The following is an 18945-nucleotide window of genomic DNA, read 5'->3' as shown; positions in this document are numbered from 1 at the left end:
CTTTTTTTTTTTTTTTTTTTTTTTGAGATGGAGTTTCACTCATGTTACCCAGGCTGGAGTGCAATGGCGCGATCTCGGCTCACCGCAACCTCCGCCTCCTGGGTTCAGGCAATTCTCCTGCCTCAGCCTCCTGAGTCGCTGGGATTACAGGCACGCACCACCATGCCCAGCTAATTTTTTGTATTTTTAGTAGAGACGGGGTTTCACCATATTGACCAGGATGGTCTCGATCTCTTGACCTCGTGATCCACCCTCCTCGGCCTCCCAAAGTGCTGGGATTACAGGCTTGAGCCACCGCGCCCGGCCAATCAACTTATTTTTGTTAGAAACCAAGAAGTAGCCAGGCGCAGTGGCTCATGTCTGTAATCCCAGCACTTTGGGAGGCAGAGCTCGGTGGGTCACCTGAGGTCAGGAGTTCAAGACCAGCCTGGACAACATGGTGAAACCCGTCTCTACTAAAAATACAGAAATCAGCCAGGTGTGGTGGTGGCACATGCCTGTAATCCCAGCTACTCGGGAGGCTGAAACAGGAGAATTGCTTGAACCCGGGAAGTGAAGGTTGCAGTGAGCTGAGATTGTGTCACTGCACTCCAGCCTGGGCAAAAAAGTGAGGCTCTGTCAAAAAAAAAAAAAAAAAAAAGTAAAAAAAAATTTTTTTTCCCTTCTCTACCCCTTCTGAAAATAGAGTGGAGTTCTGATAATTTTTTTTTCTTTTCTTTCTTTCTATCCTTTTTTTTTTTTTGACATGGAGTTTTGCTTTTGTCACCCAGGCTGGAGCCCAATGGCACAATCTCAGCTCACTGCAACCTCTGCCTCCCGGGTTCAAGAGATTCTCTGGCCTCAGCCTCTGGATCACAGGTATGCACCACCACACCCGACAAATTTTTGTATTTTTAGTAGAGATGGGGTTTCACCGTGTTAACCAGGTTAGTCACGAACTCCTGACCTCAGGTGATCTGCCCACCTCAGCCTCCCAAAGTGCCTGATTACAGGTGTGAGCCAGCGTGCCCGGCCCTGATAACTAATTAAACAGTCCTCCAATGAAGCACGGCTTTTTCAGGTGTGTGACTTAATTTTTGAATCCTTGACCAAACCTACAGACATATCCACCGTGGGGGTAGAAGTGTTTAAATGTTTCCAAAAAGTCAGGAATTTCAAAAGATACAATGTAAGGAGAGAGGAGAAGGTTTGAGGTGCTGAGATGGACACAGTTGAGAAGCTTGCTGGTTTCCTGACTTGTTATTTGTAGAACCTTGAGATTATTCATACAGCCTAAATAGTATCTTTTTTCTCATAATGAAAGAGCTCTAACATAAATTACCCAAACTGGTACAGCAAACATTCATGTACCCACCAGCGAGATTGAAGAAATCTTAACATTTTACTACATTTTGCCGGGTGCAGTGGCTCATGCCTATAATCCCAGCACTTTGGGAGGCCGAGGTGGGCAGATCACCTGAGGTCGGGAGTTCGAGACCAGCCTGACCAACATGGAGAAACCCCATCTCTACTAAAAAATACAACATTAGCCAGGTGTGGTGGCGCATGCCTGTAATCCCAGCTACTTGGGAAGCTGAAGCAGAAGAATCGCATGAGCCTGGGAGGCGGAGGTTGCAGTGAGCTGAGATCATGCCATTGCACTGCAGCCTGGGCAACAAGAACGAAACTCTGTCTCAAAAACAAACAAACATTTTACTACATTTGGCTCAGTTATTTCTGTAGTTTTAAAGCAATGAGACATCACAAGTAAAGGTGAAATCTCCTCAAAATGTTTCCTAATCAATGTCACCCTTCACTTTCCCTCCTATGAGAACAGTGTTCCAAATTGAAGGGACTTTTTCCCTTCCATGTTTTTATACTTTTAGTACGTGAATATGTAAACAATATATACTATTGTTTTATAAATCTTTTAAATTTTTGTACATAAACAAATACATTGCATTTATTTTGCAAACTGCTGTTTTTAATCGGTGTTATGATCCCTGGCTCTAGTCTTTTCCATTTTCCTGCTTTCTGGTGGCCCATTCTGAGACCATGGGACAGTATATGTAACATTCTCCTCCTGATGGACATTTGGGCTGTTTGCAGTGTCTGGCTGTAACCAGCAGTGCCGCAGTGAACACTCTTGTGTACATCCTTCCTTGCCCTGCATGAGAACTTCTCAGGTCACAATGTGGGTTTATCAATGGTACCCACAGGAATTCAGTCAATGGAGGTGACTGAGTTACCACATGGAGAGGCTAGTGCCATTGAAGCGATTTCTATTTCAGGTACATTTCCTCGCCACGCAGGACCGTATGGGGGAAGCCTCAGTTTCGGTCACGGGGCAGAAGGGATGCAGAGAGGGCACAGCTCAGAGGCTTTATGGTGTTTTCCGTGGGAAAGGCAAGGCTGGGCAGATAAACAGCTTAGGACTGGCTGGTTCAAATCCCGGTGGCAGGGCTGGGCCATAGGGGCGGTCTGTAGTTGACTGGTGCCTGGCCCTGGGTGATTTTGCCTCTGGGAGTGGAAGAGCCAGAGAGAGGAGGTGGATCATAGCATGAGTTCTGGAAAGGCTACTTTACCTATGAAAGGCGTCGCTGCCCCACCCACCCCAGCCCTCTGCTATCTCTAAGAATGAGGTAGCCCTGGGAGGGACAGCCTCACCCCCATCAGCGAGGCCACAAATGCCAGAGCATCAAGAATTCACAAAATAAGAAAGCACGGTAAATACAGTGGACACCTCTGCGACTCTCCGAGGGGTTGCTCATTTGCTTTCTGGAGTGGGTGTGCCATTTTCCACTCCCACTGAGTGTTTGTAAGAGATCTAATCACGTCACTTCTCTTGTTATTACCAGACTGAAAATATGTTGCCTGTCTGAGAGGTGTGAAATACCATCTCACTGTTGTTTATATTTTCCTTACTTCTTGGTGAAGCTAGGCATCATTTCGTATGTTCATTGGTTGTTCCAGTTTCCTTTTCTGAATGGCTTTTTCCATTTGGGAATAAAGGGCAGGGGGTGTTTGTCTTTTTGTTAATAGCATGTAGACTTTGGTACTAATATGGGCTCCGTTGAATGCATTGCAAATATCTTCGCCCGCTGTGTGGTTTTTTATTTAACATTTTATTTAACATTTGTGTCTTCGATGATACAAAAGTTTTAAATTTTAATGTAATAAAATGTATCATTCTTTTCTTTTACAGTTTATACTTTTGTGTTTATGGTTTGTTTTAAAGGCATCAGAATGCTCTCCCATATAAAATAAAATTTGGTTATTTTTAATGATTTGACCATCAAGCCTAAGCTATTCATTCAGTCTCCTTTGAAAAGCTGCAGTTGGGTGGGCAGTTTGGCACCATCTATTTAAAAATCAATACTTGCAGGAATTTATCCTACAGAAATACTCATAGGAGACTTCCAAAAATATATGCACAGGATTGTTAAATACAACATCAATTGTAATAGCAAAGATCCAGAAATAACCTAAAAGTGTATCAATGGCAAGCTAGTTAAATGAATGATGGTATAGCCACATAATGCGATTCTCTGCAGCTATTGAAAAGAATAATTGTGGATCTGGATGTGCTCATGGGGAAAGTTCTCCGAGACATATTGGTAGGAAGGAAAAAGAACAATAAAAAAACAAGGAGTCAAGCAGTATAGTATTCGACCATTTATGTCTAAAAGGTGGGGAAGAGCTTCTCTATGTGTATGCATGTAACATTTCAGAAATAAAACTGCTGAGGATGGTTACTTATGAGGAGGGGACTGGGGCTTGTGGGTGGAGGGAAACCCATTTTTCACTGCCAGCCTCTTGTGTTCTTTTCATTGTTGCTTCTATTACAGTAAACAAAGAAGAATTGCTGTGGATGGTCACGTTTTCTGTGCGCTGCTATTCGTTTTGGCATTTGGAATATTCTGAGGTGAAGAGGGCCTTTTGTTCCAATAGCTATGAAGAAATTGAATTATTAGAAATGGGGGAGGAGGTTTCATAACATGTGCTGCGTAGCCCGGTCTGGCTGATGAGATTCAGGCTTGCTGTTGTCTGGGGACCGCGGGCAGAGAGGAAGCAGTGGGGGATGGGAGGGTTGTCTGTGGAACAGAGGTGGGGTGAGACGAGGTGGGGGACAGGGGAAAGCGGATTGAAGGGGGACGGGTCTGAGCCAGAGGATCAGCCTGGGCTTCTGTGGCCCCAGGACCAACCGTGTGAGGTCTGGGTCACCCCTAGGCTCTCAGTCCCCTTGCCCTGCCTGGCTGCAGGGTTGGAAGAACCTCTGCACCCGCTCCCCAGTGGTGGACAACAATCCCAATCTCAAAGGTTCTGGCAGGCGATTCTCCCTAGGGGAAAAAAAAGCCGTGCTCATCCTGGGAAAATGCTCATCCAATAAATGAGAAATAAAGGCCCCCTGAGTTTACCCTTGTTAAAGGAAGAGAAAGGGATCAGGTCAGCATCCATGGAGCAAAGACAAGATGTGCCGCCAGGGATAAGTCACAGGGATAAGTCCAGCTGCCTTTCTCAGGGCGGTACAGTGTGGCCACTTAGGGAGCCCAGCTGTCTTAGTTCAAAACACAGGTATGTTAGTTGCACCTTTGACAGGTTATTTAATACCTCTGTGCCTTCGTTTTCTCATCTAGAAAACGGGGAAAATAATTAGATTTGCCCTAGGAGTTCGTCCTGGCACATGGCAAGTGCTTACAAAGCGTTAACTGATTTTATTCTTTATTTCTCACTTTTGTAAGTTCAGTGCAGCTGCGGCCCTAGGACAGGGCTATGGTCAGTGCATGAAGATTGGAGCTACGCCTGAGGTGGACACATGTTCACCGAATTCACAAGCCTGTGAATAACTTGTAACCCAACTTACTAATTTACACTGGCCTGAACACGTGGGTTAGACCATCAGCACCTTCCTCGCTTTTCCTCATGTGGCAGCCCAGACTGTACTCAGGCCCTCTTTGGGGGATGGGGACACTTCCCTAACTTATTTACTTCCCTGGCTGTTCCTGCGGTTTGACTGTAAGCCCCTTAGGGGAAGACACTTTGGTACACAGGATTGCCATTCATGGTGGTCAGAAAAATACCTGTTGAATGAGTGATGATCATCGCAGTGCCCTCTGTCATAGCAAAACACTGGAAACAACCGAAGTGTCCAACAACAGGGATCCGTTATTAAATTGTGGTCTAGTCACCTCACAAAACTGAACAATCATTAAAAATGATCATTAAGCCGGGCGCAGTGGCTCACGCCTGTAATCCCAGCACTTTGGGAGGCCGAGGAGGGTGGATCACGAGGTCAAGAGATCGAGACCATCCTGGTCAATATGGTGAAACCCCGTGTCTACTAAAAATACAAAAAATTAGCTGGGCATGGTGGCGCGTGCCTGTAATCCCAGCTACTCAGGAGGCTGAGGCAGGAGAATTGCCTGAACCCAGGAGGCGGAGGTTGCGGTGAGCCGAGATCGAGCCATTGCACTCCAGCCGGGGTAACAAAAGCGAAACTCCGTCTCAAAAAAAAAAAAAAAAAAAAATTCATTAAAATGATCATGGCCAAGCTTGATGGCTCATGCCTGTATTCCCAGCACTTTGGGAAGCCGAGGAGGGAGGATTTCTTGAGCCCAGGAGTTCAAGGCCAGCCTGGGAGATATGGTGAAACCTCATCTCTACAAAACACACACACAAAATATTAGCCTGTTGTGGTGATACGTGCCTGTGGTCCCAGCTACTTGGGAGGCTGAGGCAGGAGGATCTCTTGAGCCCAGGAGGTCGAGGCTGCACTCCAGGCTGGGCGACAGAGCCCACACCCCCATCCCTGCCCCAGAAAACAATCATATGGGAGATAGAGAAAATGCTTATGATGTAATCTTAGAAAAACAAAATAAACTAAAATAATCGAAACAGACCTAATGTGAATTCATCTGTATGATATATTAAGTGAAAAAACAAGGTTCAGAAGAGGGTGTATAATATGCTACCATTTGTGTAAAAAAGGGGGCAAAGAACATAAGACTTCACTTGCAGAAATAAGGATAAACTACCTCTGACCGAGACACAGAGACTGAAGACATTGGTGGCCTCAAGGAAGGGGCCCGAGAGATGGGCAGTTGGGAAACATGTCCGTGACAATACTTTTGCAACTTCTGATTGTCGAACCATGTGAATGTGTTTCTGATTCAAAAATTAAATAATTTAAAACACTTTCTGACACATAGCAAAGTAAAATAAATATACTTTTTCAATATATTTCTCAATTCTAAGGCACATATTTTCCCCCTACATTGTAAGGTTTCTGATATTGAGATGTATCTCACCATCAATGGCATTTTCTATTTTTTATCTTTATTTGTATTTTTTAGGGACAGGGTCATACTCTGTCACTTAGACTGGCGTGCAGTGGTGTGTCATAGCTCACTGCAGTCTTGAACAAAGGAGTTTAAGAAAGAGCAGATGAAAACAATTCTGGTCAATAAGAGAGAGAATAAATCTGTGGAGGAATTCTGAGAAAGATGTCTTTGCTCTTTAAAAAGACACTAACAAAAATTTTGCATTCAGTAGTGGCTGAGTATCTCCCATGGGACCACAAACCTCCCACATGTCAAAATTATAAAAAGCAACTATGAAAGCCCTGGAGAGTGATCAAAAGACATGGATATTGGAGGGGAGTCAATACTTGGATGAAGGGAATAGTAATGAATTAAGAAAAAGTTTTGTAGGTTTTTGCTGAGGGAAGCCCCTAGTCAGGGACGTGTGGGGTGGTTAAAACTAGGATATAAAGCTCACACTTGTACTGGCACAAAAAACCAGAGGACAGAGTTCTGGTGACTACACAGCTGGAAAATGAGGAAGGAAATCCTGGAAAGGAGACGGAGCCATAAATGAGTAGCCTCAAATTCTGTGTATAGGCTCTGCTCACATCTCTGAACCCCACATGTGTGGGACAGACTCCAAGCTGCACAGCTAAGGCTAAACGATCTAAATTAAGATTTCAGTTCCCAGCCAGGTGCAGTGGCTCACACCTGTAATCCAGGCACTTTGGGAGGTTGAGGCAGGAGGATTGCTTGAGCCCAGGAGTTCTAGACCAGCCTGGGCAACATAGCAAAACCTCATCTCTACAAAAATAAAATAAACATTTCAGCTCCTATTCAGCAGAGAGAAGACAGCATTTGCAGTTTGAGAGTTCAGCCAAGTTAACTGCTAGCTAAAACAAATAAACACAAACACTAATACTTTTCAGAAGAACAAAAGGAATGTAGAGTCCCTACACTGTATATTCACAACATTCAGGAGACAGTTTAAAGATACTTGACATTAGAAGAAACAGAAAAATGTGACCCATACAAAAGAGAAAAAGGATCAATGGAGAACAACCTGAGATAACCCAGACGTAAAAACTAACAGACAAGAATTTTAAAGCAGCTATTATAACCATTTTCAAGAACATAAATGAGAATATGCTCACAATGAATGAAAAGATGGGAAATCTCAGCAGATGAGAAAAAACTGTAAAAATACCTCAGTAGAAATTCCAGCACTGAAAAATACAACATCTGAAAGAAAAAGACAAGCAATAGCCCATTTTTTGCCTTTGGCTATCATCAGGATGTGATGTTTATTTTGCCACAGTCATCTTCTGCCATAAGGATAGCCATCCTGAGGACAAGGCCTATGTGCTGTGCCATCTATGGCAGGGCAAGAAGATAGACAGAATCTGGGTCGTTAATCATGTCTCTGAGCCACTGGATTAACTAGAATTTCCCTGCTGCCAGACTTCTTGTATTGGGAGAAAAGTAAAATATCCTTATTCAAGCAATTTATGTTTGGATTTTATGTTACTAATAGGAGAAAGAAAACATTGTTAGGGCTCAGAAAATGGATACCCTAAAATATGCTGTTTGGGACTTCAAACTGAGGTACCTGGGGAGCAGCAAATGCAGGGAAGGGTTTTCTCTGAAGCTCTCTACCTAAAGCCTCCTCCGGAATCTTCAGTTCAATTCAATTGCTGTGAATCCCTTCCCCACATATTTCATCTGCTTGAGGAAACTGATGCACATTTCAAGAGGGAAGACTAGAGTTGACACCATACCCAGAGCCCAGTTGTCCCAGGATATTGTCTGTTCTTTGGAACCTTGATCTCCCCTAAAAATCACTTACTCTTCTTCTAAAATAGCCTATATCCCCTCACTTCCTCTGCCCTACGAAGAGGGTATTTAAGCTTTAATCATCTTGCTCTTCTTTGAGTTTTATGCTTTGTGTGGCTCCCATAAATTTGCATGTTAATAAATTGGTATGCTTTTTCTCTTATTAGTCTGTCTGCTGTCTATTTCAGACAAAATTATCAAACCTCAGAAATGTGGTGGGTCATTTCTTACAGCATCATAAGTGATAATGCTCTCAAGTAAAGAATTTAGTTTCATTTGTTTAACTCCAGGATCACCAAACGTATGTGACTACATCTTTTTTTTTTTTTTCCTAAGATACGTTGTCCCTATGTTGCTCAGGTTGGTCTTGAACTCCTGAGCTCAAGAAATTCTCGGCTTTGGCCTCCCAAAATACTAGGATTACAGGCATCAGACACCACGCTCGGCTAACTATACCTTTTTAAAGTAAGATCTATTGACATATCAAGCACACTTAGGAAAATCTTGTGTAGATTTTAGTTTCTATCTTAAAAAATCTACATTGTTGGCTGGGCATGGTGGCTCACACCTGTAATCCAGGCACTTTGGGAGGCCAAGGTAGGCGGATCACCTGAGGTCGGGAGTTCAAGACCAGCCTGACCAACATGGTGAAGCCCCGTCTTTATAAAAAAAAAAAAAAAATCTACATTGTTCAATTATATCACCTGTAGGCTATTAAAGGCCCAGGCTATTTTGACTATATAATAAGTGAGGTACACAAACAACTGGTGACAGGAAGTCTGCTAGGAATCTACTGTTAGAAATTTTCATATTTTCAAATTACTGGAAACCCTTGTTACTCAAAAAATGTGGTATGTGAACAGCACCATCTCAGCTCAAGCTCAGACCTACTGAATCTAAGATCTGCATTTCAGCAAGGCCCCTCAGCTGCATGTTTCTAACATGCATGTTTCATATGCATGATAGAATTTGAGAAGGACTCCTGTAAACTATAAACTGCAATAGAGAAATTAGTGGCACTGTAATTAATGAAAAAACTACTAATAATCATTTCTTAGCCAGCTTTTTCAGAGACCTTCACAGAATCATCTCATTTGGCTTTCACAGCAATGCTGTCAGTTAGGTTTTTTGTTTTTTTGTTTTTTTGAGATGGAGCTTCACTCATGTTGCCCAAGCTGGAGTACAGTGGCACAATCTTGCCTCGCTGCAACTTCTGTCTCCTGGGTTCAAGTGATTCTCCTGCCTCAGCCTCCCAGGTAGCTGGGATTACGAGAGTGTGCCGCCACACCTGACTAATTTTGTATTTTTTTAATAGAGATAGGGTTTTGCCATATTGGTCAGGCTGGTCTCAAACCCCTGACCTCAAGTGATCCACCCGCCTTGGCCTCCCAAAGGTGCTGGGATTACAGGTGTTAGAGTTTTTTAAACCCCTGTTTATAGAAGAGGAAACAAGATTCAGCCAAGTAAAGTGATATATTGTATTGAGTCCCGTAGTTGAGAAAGAAGTTGCAATTCATTGTCCAGGCACTATGTCATTGTTTTCAATGATACAGGCATTTGATACCCAATTAAATTTGGAGGCAAGCCCCTGCCATCCCATTGAACATCCTTTTGTGGTCTCTACTAGGATCGTGCTCCTTTCAATGCCCAGGGCTGTCCTGTGCCCCAGAAGGAGAGAAGTGATAATGCAGTTCACACAACCAGCTACTCCTGTCTGTCTACCAAGAGCTCAGAGAGGTCTCAGCTCCTGAGAGAGGCCTGAATCCAAGCCTCAGAGTTAAGTAGACCCAATGGCCACAATAACAAATTCTTGGTCAAGAAAACCAGGCTAGTCCCTACAGTAGCCTGCAAAGACTTTTAAACTCTACTCCAATTAAGATGGCTTTCTTTTCTTTTCTTTTTTTGAGGCAGGGTCTTCCTCTGTTGCCTATGCTGGAATGCAGTAGTGCAATCATAGCTCCCTGCAACCTTGAACTCATGGGCTCAAGTGATCCTCTGTCTCAGTCTCCAGCATAGCTGGGACTATAGGCTCACCCCACCACGCCCGGCTAATATTTTAAATTTTTTGTTGAGACAGGGTCTCACTATGTTGCCCAGGTTAGTCTCGAGCTCCTGGGTTCAGGTGCTCCTCCCGCCTCAGCCTCCCAAAATGTTGGGATTACAGGTGTGAGCCACCACACACATCCTAGGATGGCCCATTCTAATCAATTAGGGAACCAAGACCAGGATGGGATTAGGATATGATTGAAAAGAATTTATGATTAATGAGAAAAGAACAGAAGCAATTAGTTTATAAGAAATTTAAGTATTATTTAGAGGTTTATTTTTAAAAACAATTATTGATGCATTCTTTACTTGGCTATTTAATGGTTGGTTAGCTGTTTAATAAAGGGTTGCAATTTTGTTTATTTAAAAGGTGAGAAAACAGAGTGCTTTCTAGCTCAGTTAACAGTAGCTACAACTTTAGCTCTGTATTCGGACCATATGACCTTGGAATGGGAGCAGCATACCCTGACTGTAAGGAATCTAAGATGAGACCAGTGCTGAGGACTAAGCTCACATGGTGAGAACACAGCCGAAAGATACATTAACTTCTTCCTGTTCAGGTGCCAGTCTTGCGTTTTAAATGTTAAGCAAAATTCTCATGCGCAATGATAGAACCATTCTGAAAAGCAATTTGCTATTTATCAACAACTCTGGCCAGGAGCAGTGACTCACATCTGTAATCCCAGCACTTTGGGAAGCTGAGGCAAGAGGATCACTTGAGGCCAGGAGTTTGAGACCAACCTAGGCAAAATATCAAGACCCAGTCTCTACTAAAAATTATTTAAAAATTAGTTGAGTGTGGTGATGCATGCCTGTAGTTCCAGCTACTTGGGAGGCTAAGGCAGGAGGATTGCTTCAGCCCAGGAGTTTGAGGCTACAGTAATGTATGATTGCACCACTGCACTCTAGCCGGTGTGATAGAATAAGATCCTGTCTTAAAAAAAAAAAAAAAAAAAAACTATCAAGAATTATAACTGCTGTGTTAGGTAAGACTCGCTGTTTTCAGTATTTCTTTGACTTAGCCCATTTGTGGAAATGTATCCTAATTTCCACAATCATAAGGCATAGGAAATAAGGCATGGGAAGAACTCTAGACAAAAGAGCTCACTGCAGCATTATTTTAACTATTCAAGCATTGTAAACCCACATTAGAGAGTACGGGAGTAGTAAAATGTGTATTCACCCAATGCTATGTTGAGTAGCTACATTTTAAATGATGTTGACATTCATAGTATATTTGGTATTGAACTAGATTACCCCTCTATTGTCTTTCTTTTATTTTTAAAGACAGAGTCTCAGTCTGTCGCTCAGGCTGGAGTGCAGTGGTGCAATCTCAGCTCACTACAAGCTCCCTCTCTGGGGTTCAAGCAATTTTCCTTCCTCAGCCTCCCCAGTAGCTGAGACTACAGGCACATGCCACCACACCCTGATAATTTTTTCTATTTTCATAGAGATGGGGTTTCACCACGTTGCCCAGGCTGGTCTCCAACTCCTGAGCTCAGGCAATCTGCCCACCTCAGCCTCACAACGTGCTGGGATTACAGGCATGAGCCACCATGCCCAGCCTTCTATTGCCTTCTGTCTGTTGGAAACAGTGACTACGTCTTCAAAGGTTCTGACTGTGCTCTGTTTTCAAAACCTAACTTCCTCGTCTCCTTGCCCCTAGTTACAGTAAACAACCTTCCAGCCATTCCCAATCTGTAACCCACATCCATTCCCAATCTGTAAACCACATCAGTTCCCAATCTGTAAACTACATCTGTTCCCATTCTATAACCTACATCTGTTTGTTATTTGGCACCCTTAGTTGTGAAACTGCTATTCACACTGTTGTAGCCCCCACCCCTGCTCCATCTGAAGTAGCCAATTGGGATCAGCTTAGACTGTGTGGTCTGACCCCAGCCAATGGGGACTGGATACAGTAGCAGGGACTGACTGTGTTAAAGATAAAAATCCCTTCCCTCCTTTCTTCAGTGTGGTCTCACAGTGACCAGAAGAACGAGCAGCACCCTTCTGCAGAAGCAAATTTGCCTTGCTGAGAAATCCTTTGAGTGCTTGTTTTCTTTGCAACTCCAAGCTCTGATTTCCAATGTGTCCAACAGGTGAAAATGGTTGAAATGCAGTTAAAAATAAAAATTGAAAGGCAAAGATTTTTTGTGAAGTACTAGCTATAACATTTGGTCTAAGATATACCAGGAAGGGCTTGCCTAGACATTACTATCTCTTCTATCCACTCAAATCCAAAGCCCAGCCATGCTTCAAGTCCTGCCTTCTCCACAAGGCTTCCCCTGCATCCTCAGCCCTCCTTTCGCAATTTCTACAGCACACTTAGGTCCTCGGATAGGCTGTCTTGTGAAGTTGGTGTCTTCATTAAATACCTGTCTCTTCCCTTGGGCTTCCTGACTTTGGTTTTTTGACCCCTTCTGCTGTGCACACACAGAACCCAACCCCTGAATCCAATCACTCACCAAGTCCTACTGATTCTGCTTCCTGGCTTCCTCACTCCATTCCACATCTCTGTCCCCTATGTGAAGGTGTGTGTTGAGGGCTGCCTCATCTCTCACTGTGTTACTGCAGCGATCACTGCTGTCTCTGTTAGGCTGCTTTGGGCTGCAAGTCACAGAAAACTCAATGTAGAGTGGCATACACAACAAGACTATTTGTTTTATCTGGGAGAAAAAACCCTTTGGAGAAAGCTCTCCAGAAGACTTTCCCTCAGGATCTGCCAGCTCTTACGTTTTCACTGCATTAAAACAACAACTTGCCTGTCTCCCTCCTATAAACTTTAAAGATGTTTATCTCTTCTTGTGAACCTAATACCTAGAATGGTGCCTAGCACTAGTAGACATTTAATAAATATTTGTTGAATGATGTATGAGAGAGGATGAACTCAGCTACAAAGAATAAGGTGCCCAGCTGTCATTGGCTTAAACAAACATAAGTGGTGGTGGTATTTTCACAGAGCAACAAGTCTAACAGCCAGTAACTTCTGGGATTCATTTCTCTGCTCAGCAATGTCACTCAGCACCCAGGCTCTTTCCAGTCTTACACCATGATATTCTCGGCTTTTTGGGCTTTCCTTCCTGTGACTGCGCCTCATGATCACAGGACTGCTGCCACAGCTCCAAATAACATACAGTGTTGAAGGTGGGAGAAGCAGAAGAGGCCACAGCGGCGGGGGTAGGGCTCTCCTCTTGTGACTGTTGCTTTAGCAGGGAACAAAAGCCTTCTCAGAAGCCACCCAGTAGCTCACATCTCACAGACTAGGCACAATCACATGGCACAGCAAGGCCAGAAGAGAGAATATCTGGATGTCCAATCTCTGTGGCTGGAGATGCCAAGGAAGGGACTGACTGGGAATGGTTCAGGTGGCCAACTGAAAGCGTTCACCACAAATGAGGGCTACGTGCTTAATAAATATCTATTGGTGGAGGCTCAGATTTTTATGGTCTGTTCTTTCTTTGTTTGTAATAGCATATAAAGAGCCCTCATCATTGCAGGACTAACCACTATTGAACACATCTTCTGTTCACTCTGAGCTCTGTGCTGAGCAAGTTAAATGAATTTTCTCATTCTATCTTTGCAATCCTATGACAGAGGTACTATCAATCTCTGTCTTACATATGAAGATATTGGATCTCAGAGTAGTTAAGCAACTTGTCCAACTTGTCCAACTTACCAGCTAGTAAGTGATGAAACAGGGATGTAAACTCCCGTGGTCAAGAGTCCAGGGCCCATGTTCGTGGCTTAGAACGTTGGTTAGATCTCAGGGGAACCCAGAGCTCATCAGACACAAACCCTTGACTTCCATGGTGCTGAAGCTGAAGTCCAGAGATGGCTGGTGACCTGTTCAAAGTCACACCACAAGCCCAAGTCAGAGCCAGGCCGAGAACTCACGAGTCCCGACACTCGGGCCACTGTCTTTTTGCTGTTGTTTTTCTGTCACACTGGGCTGCCTCTATTCGGAAGCTCCACATCAGTTCACTTATCTTTAAAAACACAAAATGCCAAATTTGGAATCCTGTGGACAATTTGGTTAAAAATAGAACTGTATTTGACTTAAGGTTTGGCAAATTAGAACAAGTTGTTTCCTTTTTTGGAGTCGAAACCTGATGATAAGCTGGTTCCAACTCTTATTCATCTCAATGGAAACTCCAGTGTGTATCATATTTTTTAGTTCTCAGGAAATAAAAGGAAGAATGTAAGATCAGAGCCTCAGCTGGGATGTACTGACATAACTTCAAACCCCAAACTCTTGACCCAGAAATGCCTTATTAGTAACGTTGAATCATGTCCTGTGTAACACAAGCCTTGGGAAGTCTCTTGGAGGAGAAAGTGTGCGGGTTATACTACCTCCCAGCTGTGGGACCCCATGACTAGGCCCCTTGCGAAAATGAAGCAGCACTCATGGACAGAAGCACCTGGCATGAGTGGGACTCCGTAAGGACCAGTCCCCTCTCCCCTTGCCTCTCTAGGGCAGATACGCAACCAGCACACAATGCATCAAGCAGAGCCGACCTTGCCCACACCCACCCTGTTCCAGAAGATCAAGTTCTTCTCAATAGGACTCAATCTTTTGGGGGGAAAAGTTTGCTTAAATTGAAAAGTTGGCCGGGTTTATACCTGTAATCCCAGCACTTTGGAAGGCTGAGGTGGGTGGACCACCTGAGGTCACGGGTTTGAGACCAGCCTGGCCAACATGATGAAACCCTGTCTCTACTAAAAATACAAAAATTAGCTGGGTGTGGTGGCGGGTGCCTGTAATCCCAGCTACTGGAGAGGCTGAGACAGGAGAATTGCTTAAACCCAGGAGGCAGAGGTTTTAGTGAGCTGAGAGAGCGCCACTGCACTCCAGCCTGGGCAACAGAGCAAGACTCCATCTCAAAGAAAATAAAAATTGAAGTTATTTTGCTGTGGCATTTAAGACACCTAGAGAGTAAGGATGAGCCCGAGTCAAGCAGGGTTTGAATTTAGGCTCTGTCCCTTGCTAATAATGTGTGTGGTTATGCAGCTGCCTGTGTCCCAACACAACAGGAGTAATAATAACAGAGCCGGCCTCACAGGGTGGCTGGAGGAGTAGATGAGGTGCTGCATACAGAGCCCTGCGAACTGCGCTGTCACCCCGGAAGCAAGCTCTGCAGGCTCACCAGAGCCTTGCTGAATCCTTCAGCATGTTCTCCGCTGCATTTTTCTTTTTTTCTTTTTTTCTTTTTTTACCACCTCCCTCCCCGCCTCCCACAGCATTGTTCATCTCAGTGTTCGGTGTGGATTACGCCAAACATTTATCTCTGCTTCTTTTAAGGGTGTGGACCATCGGGCAAGTGATTGCATGTGACAACAGAGAGAGGGCAAAGCACACAGCAGCAGATGAGCTCTGGGCTGCAGGCAGATCTGGGTTCCAGTTCCAGCTCTACCAGCAGGACCCATGCCTGTGTCCTTCTGTTCTCTGGGCCTCAATTTCCTGTTGTAAAATTCAGAACTTGGAAGAGGTGAGTGGTTAGGTCACTCCTGAGACATCCCAGATAATCACAGCCATCCAAAGGTTGGCTCAGAAGCCTTGAGTAACCAAGACAGCAGGAAGCAACAGTTTAGTAAAGATTCAGAATCCTGTGATTAGTGCTTGAGAATGAAGAACTCTTCTAAGATCTTCTCCCAGACCAAAAAGAGCTAATTAGGAAAGAATGCTGGCATTCTTTTGGGCAAACTGGAGGACTCCTGGGCTTGGCCTCTTCATATCTGCCTCCTCGACCCTCCTCTAGCCCCCTTGGACACAATGCAACTTCCACCCTCTACTTTTTTCCCAGATACTGTAGTAAACCTGCTCTCAGATCCTCTTCCACATTCAGGGAAAAATTCATTCATCAACTATACACTTCAGTGAATATGCTCGTACTATGCACCAGCTACTCTTTGGGTGCTAGGGCAGAGTAGTGGGGACATAGTCCCTGTCCCCCTGGGGTCAACATGCTGGTGGGGGCAGACAGAGGCAATAAAATAACCAAGTAAGACACACATAGAGCAGGCAGAGTCGGTGAAGAGCTGGATCTAACTGGGTTGGGGTTTTGAAAAGCGAGTACAATCCAGTTCAGGTTGCGGAGGCGAAGGCATAGACAAGGCAGGGACTAGAATAACTAACCCTGGAATTTAGGCTGGGAAAGGAGGGAGTAGGGATTTGAAAGGGGGTGAGGTCAGTAGACTGTGGGGCCCTGAGGGGGTGAGGGTTCCAAGGCACGTCACGGAAGACAAGATCACTGGGGAGAGGCGGTCAAACTGGGAGATGAGGCCAGGGTGCCATCGGTGGGCTGGTAAGTGGATGGTGAACCCACCAGGCAGGGGGCAGGAGGAATCTGAGAGAGAACATGAGATGGGAGCTAAAATCGGCAGGGAGTGCGGAAAGCAGTCACAGCGGTGAGCGCGGGGAGGCTGGTCCTGAGTCTGGGATGGGGCGATGGAGTTTGAGAAGACATATTTAAGAGTACTTCTTAATTTTACATGTGGGAAGAACCCCTTTTGTTTTCATAATTAGAACTACAGAAAGGGACGGAGCTGTTCGTGTCATGAAAAGCAGGCCTCAGCATGACAAGACTGAGAAACACCTGGGAGGATCTTATTTCAACTGGGCTCAAAGCTGTGGGCCAAAGGGATGGAGTCCGAATCATGCAATTGTGAGTGACTTGAAGCTGGGTGGGAAGGCCTCTAGTTTTTTATGCATGGAGGACCTTACTGTAGTCTCTGAAATCATACCAAGTAGATCACCACCATTTCAGCCGAGGTTTGGATTACATTAATAATGACAACGTATCAGTATCATAGAACTAATGTAATTGATTGATCAGAGAAGTTAAGAACACGGGACCTGGCCGGGCGCGGTGGCTCACACCTCTAATTCCAGCACTTTGGGAGGCTGAAGTGGGTGGATCACTTGAGTTCAAGAGTTCAAGATCAGCCTGGGCAACATGGCCAGGCAACATGTAAAAATGTAAAAATTAGCCAGGTGTGGTGGTGGGCACCTGTAATCCCAGCTAGTCTGGAGGCTGAGGTGGGAGAATTGCTTGAACCTGGGAGGTGGTGGGTGCAGTGAACCGTGATTGTGCCACTGCACTGCAGTCTCAGTGGCAGAGTAAGACCTTGTCAAAAAAAAAAAAAAAAAAAAATCCAAAAACATGGGATCTGTTTAAATCTGGCTCTGTTCCTGCTGCTCATTATCCTCATCTGTGCACAGGGGTGATACCAGCCCCCACCTCTCTGTTTCTGAGAAGTAGATGAGGGCATATGTGCACAGAGACCTGCCTGCAGTGTTGTGAGGACTCACAAAATGTTGGCTAGCTATCCTAATCTTTCTCTTGTTTGTTGGCAAACAAAAACAGGCTTAGATGGCCCTGTGCCATTGGTATTTCTGTGTGTGGAATAACAGCCAGAATAAAGCTGAAAAGCAGGTCCTTCCTTGGCTAATTGCATTTCAGCAGCCACTGGGAGGCAGTGTGGGGGGGACTGAGAGTCAGGGGGCCTGGATTTCCTCCTCAGCCAATGAGGCCAAGACCAAGTCAGGATGTCCCCAAACCCATTTGTTCATAGTAACGTGGGAATGACCGTTCCTGCCAGGTCCCCACAAGGCTGTTGTGAGTACCAAATGAGGAAATGCTCCTTGAAGGTAAATGACAATGCCCCAGAAGAGCGGATGCAGCTCCCCTGTGCTGCTGAGTGCCCACCTACTGTGTGCTGGGCACAGGGGCAAAGCCACTCACTTCTCCCTGCAGCAGTGCCCGGAAGGCAGGACCAGCACCCAGATAGCCAGAGCTGAGACAGAGTTTTGGGGCCTGCTAGGCAGAACCCCCTCCCCAGGCATGGAAATAAAGGTAAACCTTGAGTTCCTTCAAGGAAAATTCCAGGCGCCTAGCTAGCCCTGAGAAGTACATGAACAACATGATAAGCAAGAAGGTAATAATAGTTTTTTAAAAAAATAGCCAAGGAAGTTAGAGTCACAGAATGCTTGGTTCCCTACTGAAACTTAAGATAACATCTTATGATATGTTCCTGAATTGTTTTTCAGAAACCCAGGCCCCCACCAAATGGAAAATGCCATCCACTGGCACGGAGACCTCAGTTGGGAGCTGAGGACTTAACTCAGCCCACCATTTTTTGTTCAACATTTCTTCCTGAGGGGGCTGGAGGAAGTCACACCCTAAGGCCAGAGCTCAACATTCCTTTCTGCTGACCGCAGGTTTTTATAGAAAGCTTTGCCCCCTTAACCAATCACAAATCAGAGGATCTTTGAATCCACCTATGATCTGCAGGCCCCACTTCAAGATGTCCCACCCTTTTAGGTCAAACCAATGCACAGCCTCCATGTATTGGTTTATGTTTTGCCTGTAAACTCTGCCTCCCTGCCTTTAAACACCCTTACCTAGGCCTGGGTAAGGGCATGGTGGCTCACACCTGTAATCCCAGCACTTTGGGAGGCCGAGGGACGGATCACGAGGTCAGGAGACCAAGACTTTCGTCCTGGCTAATATGGTGAAATCCCGCCTCTACTAAAAATACAAAACTTAGCCAGGCGTGGTGGTGGGTGCCTGTAGTCCCAGCTACTCAGAAGGCTGAAGCAGGAGAATTGCTTGAACCCGGGAGGCGGAGGTTGCAGTGAGCTGGGATGGGGCCATTGCATTCTAGCCTGGACAACAGAGCAAGACTCCATCTCAAACAAACAAACAAACAAAAACACCTTACCTGTAAGCCACGGAGGAGTTCGGGTCTTAAGCATGAGCTGCCCGATTCTCCTTGCTTGGCG

The sequence above is a fragment of the Sapajus apella genome, unplaced genomic scaffold (genome assembly GCF_009761245.1).
Source record: "Sapajus apella isolate SASKATOON/1434 unplaced genomic scaffold, GSC_monkey_1.0 scaffold83, whole genome shotgun sequence".
Lineage (NCBI taxonomy): Eukaryota > Metazoa > Chordata > Mammalia > Primates > Cebidae > Sapajus > Sapajus apella.
This window is presented reverse-complemented; position numbering follows the sequence as displayed.